Source organism: Bradysia coprophila, unplaced genomic scaffold (genome assembly GCF_014529535.1).
Source record: "Bradysia coprophila strain Holo2 unplaced genomic scaffold, BU_Bcop_v1 contig_193, whole genome shotgun sequence".
Taxonomy (NCBI): Eukaryota; Metazoa; Arthropoda; class Insecta; order Diptera; family Sciaridae; genus Bradysia; species Bradysia coprophila.
The window spans coordinates 2407201-2418069 of NW_023503456.1; positions in this window are offsets into that span (position 1 = coordinate 2407201).

Below are 10869 nucleotides of genomic sequence, written 5' to 3' on the forward strand. Positions count from 1 at the left end.
ATCCCGCCACAGGCGTACCAACTTATTATTTCTCTGATATTCGGCCCGCTGTATAACTACTTTACCACACGTTTGAAATTTGGACTAAAATCGGCGGTGTCGGCGCGCCGATGGCGTTTTGACGGCGTTACTTTATTTTTATAGTATATAAATTATAAAATTAAAAAGATGATCTTTCGAGTAGCACCCCGCGGAAATTCGTTATCGCACGTCCACATTTGCGTGAAAACAAAGTTAGTGAAATAAACTACGTAATGGCTTAAAGCTTCTTATTTTCACCTGTGTGATTGCATCCCTCGCCTACGCCTCGAGCTTGTATAGACAAAAACGAGTTTACATTACACTAGTAAAATAAAGTACGTAGTTGCTTCCAAATTTTTGTTTTGACACGTGAGACCTACCAACTAGTCAAGACAAAAAATTGGAAGCAGGTGCGTAATCTACTAATATCGTTCCTCTAAGTAGGTATCATAAAGATGTTTTTATAGATAGACTTTGTCTTAGTGCCATCCAAAAACCCACAATTTTCATATGGATTGCGTTTAGTTTGATAAAGCTATTCTAAAAAATCATTGTTCACCCGTTCACCGGTTCGGTACACGTCGCCATTCCACATCTTTTTGACACAGACTGAAATTGGCGGTAAAGTCCAGCGGTTCGAATAAGCAATAACTTTTGGAGATCATCATGTCCGGAGCGTTAGCGAAGGACTTGACGCAGTCTAACTTCCAAAAAAAGAACGAAGAAATTTTTTTGAGACGCGGCAACTATATATAGGCGAGAATTTAAGTTTCTTTCCTTTGGCCTGTATCACCACAAATCCTATTCTATCTTATTCGTGCTTCAAATACGAGCAAAACGAGCTATCACTCGACTATGTAGGTTTAAAATTGCCGGAGATACATCGTTTTGAAGTTGGTCATTTTTCATAGAAAATGCACCAAATTGACTTTTCCCAAACAATCAAAATCCTTCAACTTACTCTGTATGTTTCTGTCTATCTATCTGTGTCTATCTATCGACGGTGTCGATCTCGGAAACTAGTCAGCCAATCTCCATGAAATTTTGCAGGAGCCTCAGGGTGGGCATAAAAATGAAATTGTGATACGCCATTACCCCAGGAAAAACCAGAATTTTGTTTTATTGGTTTCTGAGTGTGGTTTTCGAGGGTCGGGAATGCGTTTTCGGCTGTAGCTTAGCTGTTTTGAAACCTACAGAGGCGTGCGACCCATCAAATGAAAGATATTCGTAACACGATTCGAACAAAAAAATAAGTAAAAAAATCGGGTCAGATTCGTTTGAGCTAGTCGAGCGTAGGTTGAAAGGACTAATATTTTTTTGCGATTATGAGAGATAGAGAGTTACTTTCTTCGGCAAAGTCTCAGAGTTTTACGAGTAGAAAAGAAGGGCATTTGTGAAAAATGTCGAAAGTTGGAAATGAGTGGGTCAATTGGGGTTTTGGAGATATTTCTCAGATAGAGAATTACTTTCTTCGTCAAATTTTCGAATTTCGTCAAATCTTCGATTTTCGTCAAATTTTCGATTTTCGTCAAATTTTCGATTTTCGTCGAATTTTTGAATTTCGTCAAATTTTCGAATTTCGTCAAATTTTCGAATTTCGTCAAATTTTCGAATTTAGTCAAATTTTCGATTTTCGTCGAATTTTCAATTTTCGTCGAATTTTTGAATTTCGTCAAATTTTCGAATTTCGTCAAATTTTCGAATTTCGTCAAATTTTCGAATTTAGTCAAATTTTTGATTTTCGGCAAATTTTCGAATTTCGTCAAATTTTCAAATTTTGCTGAATTTCCGAATGTCTGTTATAAACTGTTATAAAAGGCAGTGTTCTAAAACTTCTAAAACGACTGATATCCCAACAAAAATCTCTTCGAGAAAAGTGTGACGCAGTCTTTGAAATACAATTTCTAAAATGAATGATATCGCTAGAGTTGACGCTTTCAGCTTCGTTACGCAAAAATTAAATTTTACATCCAATTAGTTCAAACAAGCTGGCTTAGTTTTATCTCATCATCTGCCAAATAATTTTTACCAAAAAAAAATTGACTGGAAACATCCAAAATTTTACCAAAAAAATCTGCGTCGCAAAGTGGCAAATGTTCAGGAACAGACGAGCGAGAAAATTTATCTGCCCCATGCGACGCAGATTTTTCTGGTAAAATTTTGGTTGTTTCCAGTCAAATTTTTTTTGGTAAAAATTATTTGGCAGATGATGAGAAAAACTAAGCCAGCTTATTTGAACTAATTGGGTGTAAAATTTAATTTTTGCGTAACGACGCTGAAAGCGTCCACTCTAGCGATATCATTCATTTTAGAAATTGTACTTCAAAGACTGCGTCACACTTTTCTCGAAGAGATTTTTGTTGGTACGGTACTACATCTACTTCAGAGGTAGAGTAAAGGACCCATACAGCAGGGCTCAACTCCAGATGCAAACAATAATTATCTGGATGTATTCTAATCTCTATATTTCGAGATTAGTACTCTAATAGTTGATACACAGCAGACTTAAACTTTTTATGTATTAAAATTTGGGACTCTTGAACTTGTGCCACGCCGACGAAAAGTGGTCGGCGGCGGCGGCGTGGTCATTTTTTCGTCGTCGGCGGCGAGAGGTCGGCGCGCGTGAGCCTTTTTTCCACGCCGCGCCGGCGCGCCGTCGGCGGCGCACACGTCTAATTGTCCAAGCTTTTTACATTTTGCCAGCGCAAAGTTGACACAATTTCTTTAATATGCCGAACCCACAATTATTACTGATCCCGACTCAATTTAACGTGTCAAAAAAAAAATCAATTCAACTCAATTCAATTTCTAAAGCAAAAATCTAAATAATTAATTTGGGTCGCGTTTTATATTGATGGCTTAAATGGAACGACAAGCTGTAATTTATGTCTGTACAAACATTTTATTTTAATGACTCTACTACACATCGACAGCCTGTTGTTCAGCTAAATTATGAACCAAATGTTAGTTTCTTGCTTACACTTTACCGCTGTATCATGAAACACGCCGTAATTTTGGGAATTTTGTACTTCCTCGTTGGAAATGGCCGGTGCCAGCAGTGTTCCCTGTATCATGAAATGAATCTAATCAGTCGGCTGAACCGCATTTACGGCTTCGATCATAATGTCTATTTCCTTGACGCCATGACCAATCATAATCGATTGAATCTATCAATGCAAAGCAATGATGGGAACTTTATATCCCAAACCGTTTACATTTTCAACCATGTCTTGGTCGGGAGCAACGGTACGCAATTATCAACGTTAAGGTCACTTGGCGGCAAAAGAACATTTGTAGTCATCATGATCGCGGGTGTGGAAATTGATCAACTAATATCTCAAGTGGGAGTGATTGAAAAACGACTCGGCGCTAATGGACACATTGGAGTGTTTTTCGTCAGTGAGGTCATATCAACGGACTTAGTTGAACGAATATTTCGCTCGAGTTGGAGTGCTGGAATTGTGAACATTTTTTGCGCGATTCACACAAACACATCCGTTTTTAATGTTTTCGGATACGATCCCTTTGTTACATTTGATTTGATAAATTTGACAGAGAGCCAATCGCTTAACAATTATTTTCCGAGTAGAGTACCAAATTATCACGGGCATCCGCTTCGGTGTGCTATGGCAGATTTTTCACGTGTAAGCGATGTAGCGAATATATTTTGGGAAATCGTCGTTTGCGTTTTCAATGCGTCAAGATTGAATGTACTTTACAGTACAGGAAACGAGAATGTTGATGCAGATATTCTTCTGCATGAAAGAACATTTGACGATACACAATGGCCGTGCTATCCGCATCGTATGTTAACGGTTGTTTTGATGGTTCCTCACGCACAGCTCTATTCGGGCTTTATAGCCTATCTACGAAACGCAACCTGGACGCTGATTTTCATTTACACATTTCTTGCCATTGCTGCAGCATCTCTGCTACTGAGTATCTCCGGATATATGCAATCAAAGAAAATTTCAATTTTCAAATGCGTTACGGACATTATCAATTTGTTGATGAATGACAATGGTGCGATCAAGTATGGACAACTGAAGCGCGCAGAAGTTTATATCATCGTTCCGTTTACATTTGCTGGGCTAATTGCGGTGAATGGCATTTTGTCTGTATTCCTGAGTTATGTCAGCGTGCCAATTTACGAGCGACAAATCAACACAATCGAAGATCTATTCAAATCGCCAATCCAAGTCAAACTTGAATACTCCTGGAGAGATGATGTAATTTTGATGTTGGAAGATTTGTCGCGTCACGGTGGATGGGATAACAAAGTGCGATCAACGAATGATGTATTTGAAGAAGTTCAGAGATACAATCCTTCTGCAGCATTCATTGGATTATCTAACGAAGTACGATTGTATCTAGAGACACAGAAACGGTTGGGGATCAAAGTTTATCACATGGTAGCTGAACCGTATCTAGAAAAAACCAACGTAGGATTCATGGTATTCCGGAATTATCCTTTCATCGAACCGATAAATGACTTGGTTCACCGTTTACTCAGCGCCGGATTAATACAGAAGTGGATAATAGATGAGGATCATGTCTCGTTGAATAATCTGCTAAGGCAAAGCGTTCACCTTCAGGCCCAAAGAAGCGTTGAATCACAGTTAATCGTCGAATTCGAATTCGGAATACCCAATGTTGTGTGGTATGGATGGATTGCCAGTGTAATGTCATTTATTTGCGAAATAGCATGGAATCGATTGAAGTTACAAATTAAACGGATAGTTTTATTGCTCTAAATGCATAAGGAAGCGGAAATTGCAGTGGTTTTGTTTTTAAATTGTGATCAATGTTTTATCACTTTATTACGATCTGTTTCAATTCGATGTTTTTTCGTTGCAGCATTTAAATTCATCGATTCTCTACGATGTGACTCTTACACAAATTGATCGAAAATGTACGATCGATTCGATTTTGTCAATAGTATTTCTAGCAATTGCATTTGGTTCTCTGACGGACGTATCTTCTGGTTAGTGAATAATTATGGAAACCAATAATATAGTAAACGACGAATAAGAACATTACTTTTTAGCTTTGCCGTGTTGTAGAAGAACCGCACACTGTTGTAACGAAAACTGAACATTTTTATTTATATATTTTATTCTCACTCCAAACATTGAAGGCTCAGGGCCTGTACATGTTTTCCTTTAAATCTATTGAATATTGTTGTCAATCAACCAAACTCTTAATCCAACATAAATCAATTAATTTCATAAAATTTACCACAGAAGAGAAAAAAGAGACACAATTAAATCAAATTAATCAAAATTGAAAACTCGTTTAAACGCAAAAACACAAATAAAAAAAAGAAAGCAGACTACTGTCGAAGCACCAGAAATGACGCAGTCGTATTTTCACCAGTTGAAAAAATAGTCATGAGACGATCGGAATATACCGAACAAATGACTTTTCAGATGGCGTTTGAACGCCTTTATACCATTCAAATCGCGCAAAGCCGATGGAAAACTATTAAAAAAACTGAAACCACGAATCTCTACTGCCTGTTGTCCAAAACTGGTTCGGGAAAATGACGGATGAAGAAGATTTCTTCCCCTAGTTAAGTGATCGTGGACGTCACCATTCGTTCTTACTTCAAAATCGTGTTTTATCAGATCGTTCTTTAGGGAAAAAACCAATGAGCATTAAAATAATCGATTGGTAGGATCGACCTGTTAAAGTAGTCTTTCGCTGAAGCTCTGAACTTCAAACCGTGAATATTACGTAATGAGGGATTCTTTTGAAAATCCACCTATCAAAATCGGGCCCATTTCGTCTGGGATGGATATATACATGGTTTGAAAGGTCTTTGCCAGTAGACCTCAAAACGGGCCTCACATAGTCTCGAGCCTCTCCTGGTTGCTGGTGGAAGATGTCCGAATTTGGAAAAATAATGTTTTTTATCCGAATTTTTTGGCCGTTATAAGTGATTGTTCAGGTTGAGAGTGGGCTCTTTGGAAAGCTGAGCTTAAGTACTTTCGGGTCATGCCTAGTTCGATTAGATTCATTGATATATGTTTGCAAAAATTTGCAAGAATTTTTTTTCAAAATCTGTGTGAACTTTAGACAGGTCTGGGCTGGTACTGATGACGCTTAATGTGAACCTAACATGCTAGTCGTAACATACATTGTCTAAGCTTTCCGTTTGTAGTGCTGGTGATTGCCGAAATAACAGAATATTTTGTTAGTACAACCGCTACTCGTAAAACTCGCCAGCAGTCGGTATCAGAAACCTTAATCGTCTGAAAATACCGACAATCGGTAAAATTTTTTTAATGACGCCAGTCAAGTGGTCACCCCTTGTGAGGCTCTCGTTAATAAGTAGTCCGAGGCACTTCACAACTCTATTGCGTACAAGCGATTCACCAGCGAGGGCTAGTTCGAAGTATCTTGACGATTCAACAAGGTTTTTATTGAACAACACATAATTTGACTTCGAAGCATTAACAAAGAGACTATTCTCGGATGACCAATGATTTAACAGACACAAATCACTTTGCTTCATCGCTCGAAGGTCAGTGAGCGTACACGCCGTATACTTGAACGTCGTGTCATCGGCATAAAGGTAAAGCGTTCCCTTGAACCTAAACTCGAACAAGTCGTAAACAAAATGAACAAAAGAGATGATAACGCAGAGCCTTGGGGGACCCCAAAAATCACCTCCTTTGGCGTGCTCTCAGCGCCAGCTACACTAACGAACTGTCTCCTGTTAGTCAAGTAACTCCTAACGAGATCATATGCATTACCAATTAGTCAACACTGGCAACACTGGATGGTTGACAGGAAAAAGTTTGTCTCCGTATATAAATGTTGTTTTAATATCAATTAAACTCGTAAAATTGTGAATCGTAACACAGAAACATGCATTACCGTTAATTGTGTGACAAAAACATGAAGTTGTTTAATTTCGCGTCCAGATCATCGATAAAATTGATAGAAGAAATCGACCATTGACAACATAACCTCAACAATATACGACAAACGGAAAAACTGATAAGAAATTGGACATAGATAGTGGATGTCAGCTCGCAGAGCCTATCAAAAGCATTCCACAAATGCTTAAACAATAGACATCACTTGGCTACCGGACTCGTAAGACATCCCGGTTGATTCAACAAGAAAATGCATCACCACATTGAGTGACGTCATATCACATTGTGGCAACGCAACATCATTGGCATCGACAAATCAAGCATTTCAAGGGACACAATCGAATCCGATTTCGTTATTCGAGTGGTCAATCGAACGTGTCCAGTTGCTGAACTCTGAAAAGACATCCCGGACTGCGAATACGATTATTGATCCTTTCGAAACCGAAATCGTCGTACATCCGTACAATAGAAGTGGATATAGGTCGTTATCGAACGGTTAATCGTCATCCGTAACCAGTTGCTGAACTCCATTTGGACATCCCGGACTGTGTATGCGGTGGTTAATTTTTCGATCTATTTTTCCGATCAATATGAATGAGGTGTTTTGATTTCGATGAATGTCTGCTGTAAAATTTAGTTTATATTCTTTTTGTTGTCTAAACCATACGATAAATAAATAAACCAATTAGACCCATGCCCTGTAGTTTTTGCAACAGAATACAGTGGTTGACGGAATCGAAGGCTTTTCTGAAATCAATGAAAATACAACCAACTTGCAACCCTTCGTTCAAGTCACGTCTTAAATTCGTGCACAAATCTAAGCAGCCAGCCAGCGTATTCGATTTCCTCAAGAACCCAAACTGTTTCATATTGAAGAAACCTTCTGAGTCTAGTTTGGAATACAATTGCTCGTAAAGAATTCTCTCAACTACCTTTGACATCGCCGAAAGCAGTGAAATCGGTCGGTAATTGCTCATTTCAGTTGTGTCACCCCCCCTTCGACAAAACAATGACTTTCGCATACTTCAGCACATCATCATATCTCGACTCAGAGATGCATCCATTGATCAGGAACGTCTGCGTCTGCTGTTCAACGATTGAAGCTTCTAAAGAAACATTTAGTGACTATTTCCGTATGTAGGTGGATTTGATGTGGAAAGTTGACAGCACTATCAACGCACTTCAGGCAGAAAGGATCAGAGTCGATAGCTGTCAAATAGAACATTCATTGTAATAATTGGATTACGTGGTTTTTGTGAAATATTATTTATTTTATAATTCCGAGCTTTCGGAAACAAACAGTTTCCTTCATCAGGGAATAAAATTGAATGATTTTTCTAAGATGTGTAGCACTTTGTAAAATCTAACATATTGGGGATAATTGGAGCCCATGCTCGACTTAAAACTAAACCTTTATCTATATTCATTAATGGCTGTGTTGCTGAATTGTTAAACCTTCTTTAATGCATCGTAGGTGGTGATTGCTTTCTTTGATTATTACTTTTGAATTATCCCAATTGATTGTATGTCCTCTATTACGTATTACGTGTTAACATACTGTTAACTAAATGTTGTATTGCTTTGACTGGACCAAATTGTTAAAAAAATTTCTTTTATTCAACCAAGGGTGAACATACTGTTGTAGTAGTGTCGAATTTTGAGGGATGTACTTAGCATTCTCAGCTGCTTTCTACGACCCGGTACTTGGCTTAGCATTCTCAGCTGCTTTCTGCAACCCGGTACTTGGCTTAGCATTCACAGCTGCTTTCTACAACCCGGTACTTGGCTTAGCATTCACAGCTGCTTTCTGCGACCCGGTACTTGGCTTCGAAAGTTAATTCGACCAATAAAGCAGCTTCGAATGCTAAATCGACCAATAAAGCAGATAAGAATGTCAAGCCGGCTAAATGTTTTTTAGCGAGAATGCAGATCTGCAGAACTTTGAAAGTTTCAGCGGAGGGTTGTTCTCCAGGTCAAGTTCTCTAGTTACTTTTGAAAATCCGACAATCCTTCACGTTAGGAGACACTCGCCTTACTTCGTCGGTTTCATAAAACTTTTCAACGATATCAACCAGGTCTTCACTAAGTCCTTTTCCGGTGCCATGTTTCGTGGCTGGCATCTTACCAACAATTTTCACTTGATCGGTACTGCCAAACGAAGTTATGATGCGACGAAGTACTTCGAAGTTGTTTCGACGATGTTTTCGCACTCGTTCTCGACATCGCAATCTTGACTCATTCAAAATTTGGCTTCTGGCTGGCTGTGTCAATTCGGTCAGATAGTTTTTCTCTCCCACACGCCTTTCTTTGGCTATCTCTGTGCTTTTCTTTTTGTAGTTTTCCTCCTCTTTTCCTTCAATGATTCAATGTACTTCTGATGGCGTTCGGAACTTGTTGGGGGCTGAAACAGGGTGGGAATTTTGGGACAAGGAACTCGATAAAAAAACATTTGACACATAGTAGGTCGATTACAATTTTAACATGACACAATGGGAGTAAATCTCGACCATATATGATTTGTTGCTACAGCCAACTAACTACAAGGAAAACTCGTAGATGTGATCTCGGCCGAAGCCGGATAGTGTAACTGTAAATGAACGCATTCATATGTCTTACTTATTTTGTCACATTATAAAATTGGCAGCAAAATTAGAACGCATTCACATAAATGAATTCATATTTCATAAAATACTGATCTAGAAATAGAAACTACGATTTCAACATTTTACACTTACAGAAAACATTGTCCATGTATCATATACCTATCCGACGAATTTTAAACATTCCCGCAGTATCATCTGAATTTTCTTTTTCTGTGTGCGACTGGCAAAAACAAAAAGTTTCCCGGAGAAGATGGTGTTCCAGTGGAAGCCATTAAACTAGGTAGAGACTCCTTATTAAAGGCAATCACGGCTTTGTTTAATCAATGTCTCCAATGGGAAAAAGTACCAGAAGCCTGGGAAAATGCGGTAATTACATCGCTGCATAAAAAAGGAGACATAACAAAGCTGGAAAATTACCGACCCATAAGCCTATTGTCAACACTCTACAAGTTGTTTATGAAAGTCATTACACTAACAAGTTCGACTTCTACCAACCTGTTGAACAAGCTGCTTTCAGATCTGGTTTCAGCACAAACGACCATTTGCAGGTGATGAGAACGCTTATTGAGACGTGTCGTGAATACAACATCGACATAGTCTTGCTATTCATAGACTTCGAAAAAGCTTTCGATTCAGTGGAAACATGGTCGATATTGGACGCATTAGACGAATGTAGAGTAGACTCAAGGTACTCCAACACAATTCGATATGTGCACAGGCAGGGTGACACCATTTCACCGAAATTATTAACGCCGATAGGTTTGTTCCAAGGCTGTATGAATTGTCAAATTTGATCCATAGAACCATAACTTCAAAAATATTTGTGTGTAAATCTCGTAGGCGACGTTGCCATATTTGTATGAAACATCACGTAGGCGATGTTGCTATGGATCAAATCATCGTGGTTCGGGTTGTCAAAGTTCGTGTTTACAGCTATTTGGAACAAACCTATTCTGCAGAGTGTTTTTAGGAAGTTAAACTGGAGTAAAATGGGAATAAAGATAAATGGAGAGTACCTGAGCAATCTCCGCTTCGCTGATGACATTGTACCGATAGCAGCGAATCTAGGTCAGGCTCAGCTATGCTACAACAGCTAAGTGAAGAAGCAAGTCAGGCCTCAAGATGAACTTATTGAAAACAAAAGTCATGACCAACATCGGGGACGAAAGAGAAATCAAAATTGGTGACACTGTCATTGAACGAGTCGACAGCTACGTATATCTAGGACATAAGCTGAAGTTAGGTCTGGACAACCAAACTGCAGAAATAAGACGAAGGATTGGTCTTGCATGGGCAGCGTTCGGAAGACTCAGCCTAATTTTCAAAAGCAAAATGAATAATTGTCTGAAACGTAAAGTTTT